The 1,949-nt window shown below is 38.3% G+C and overlaps 1 long non-coding RNA gene across 1 annotated transcript in view; it reads left to right on the top strand.

Annotated features, from left to right (window-relative positions):
- The window catches only part of LOC110269152, a 3,012-nt gene extending 2,037 nt beyond the window's left edge, over nt 1–975 (top strand). The window contains exon 3 of the long non-coding RNA XR_002358256.1: nt 921–975. This is a non-coding gene — a long non-coding RNA (uncharacterized LOC110269152). The remainder of the gene's footprint in view (nt 1–920) is intronic.

Raw genomic sequence — 1,949 nt, forward strand, 5'->3', positions numbered from 1 at the left:
CCATGATTATGGCTAAGTATAAATGCATATATGCTGTTGATTGAATTGTGAATGTTTGCACTTCCACCATTGGAGATGAGGGTTTCCCTGGGTAGTAGCAATGGCTAGCCACCATGTGCTCCAGGTTGAGACTCGAAGCTCTGTTAACCCAATGTCGTAAGTGTGGCCGGGCACTGTGAAAGGCCCGGATGAGCTCGCCCCCATAAATATTCACCTGTGATGGTGATGGATAAATATTCACCAGTGAGGGTGATGGATATGGATCATGATTATGATCAAGTTTATGATGAGTATAACTCGAGTTGGGGATGCACGACAGAGGGACAGTCCAATGGTTAGCTACCAGGACTTGTCGGGTTGGCTCTATAACTGACAGATGATATCATCAGCCACTAGGGACAGGCATGCATCATATGCATTTGTGTTACATTGGTTGGGTATGCATATTATACTTGGTTTGCCTATGTGATAATTGCTAACTGTTTTACTTGTAATAACTGTTTGTTTGTGCTTGAACTTCCTATCTGTGTTTGCATCTGGGACTCTGTTGGATTGTGGTGATTGGTTGTTAGTTGGATTGTTTGGGCCTAGGGCCGCGGTTGGAATGAGATGAACTGATGGTTGATTTCAGTTTTGTGTTTCTGGTTTGGAATAAAATATGAAAGGCTATTTTGTTTCAGCATAGATAAACCGTTTTGAAAGACTTTTGAGTTTTTGAGAATTGAACGGTTCCTCTTTTAGAAAGGATTTCCGACTTTACTTTTATTGGAAACTGTTGTTTTTGAAAAGAGGCAAAAGACGGTTATTAATCACTGATGCGGTTATCTTCACGTATCCTATTACAGTAATTCCCAAAAACCCTCTACTGAGAACCCTTTCGAGGATGATGTTCTCACCCCCCTACATTTTTCCCCTTTCAGGATATGGGCGCAGAAGTTATGAAGAGCTTATTTAATTGTTGTTGTGATGCTCTGTATTGTTTTAGTTATGGTTTATTGTACCCTCGCCTTTATCTTGATATATATTTTGTAAGAGGGATAGGAATTGTATTGGTTAATGTTTGTAATATTATTTATATATATTTATGTATATATATGGATGTACTCTTTATGAGTTGTTGTATGGTATTTATGGATGTTCGTTATCGAACGAAAGTATTTTTGGGAGCGGTATTACGGTTTAAAGTTTTAAACAGGCTCATATTTTAGTATTAAATAGTGTAAGTGTCGTCGTAATGTCCGAGCTACCAGAGTCGCGCAGCCGGAAGTGTGAACTTTGGTAGTTAGGGTGTTACATTATGGTATCAGAGCAGTTCTTCCTGTAGAGCCTGAGGAATGGACTGACTATGCTTCAGTTGCATACTCTGAGCGTTTGTCATGTATTAGGTCTTGTCGAATGACGAGAATTAGAGCTTTATGCACATGACGATCTATTGATTAATGCCGTTAGTCTTGCATTGCATAATTCCTGATATTAAGTTTGGCCGGCTTAATACTAGTGAATTTTGTATATGAAAGCACTAATGGGTTATCATAGATGATATACGAGTTTTGAGTAAAGCGAATTGCGGGTTTTGGGAACGTTAGAAACTATTTCTCGAGACTATTCAGTTGTGTGTCTTGAATTCTGTTCGAGTTGACCTGTTCTTTTGTATCCTAACTTGAAGTCCTTGTTTTCTAATCCTTTGGAAAGTAGTTTGATTTTTCAACTCTATTCCTCTATCGATATGCATTCTTGTTTGACCTTAAGTGCATATGCTGGTTTAAGATCCTTGTTGCATCTATTTTCCTCTGTTTGAGTTCTTTTTGATTCAAGTATTCTTTGATATAGCCTTGAACTTGTCTTAATGTGCTGTGACTTTTAACTTCGGGTTCTGAGTTCATTCTTTGAGAAATTGTTGATTCAGTTTTTCTCTTACTTGACAGTGATCACAGCCAATTTTGAGACTT

Source organism: Arachis ipaensis, chromosome B01 (assembly GCF_000816755.2).
Source record: "Arachis ipaensis cultivar K30076 chromosome B01, Araip1.1, whole genome shotgun sequence".
NCBI lineage: Eukaryota > Viridiplantae > Streptophyta > Magnoliopsida > Fabales > Fabaceae > Arachis > Arachis ipaensis.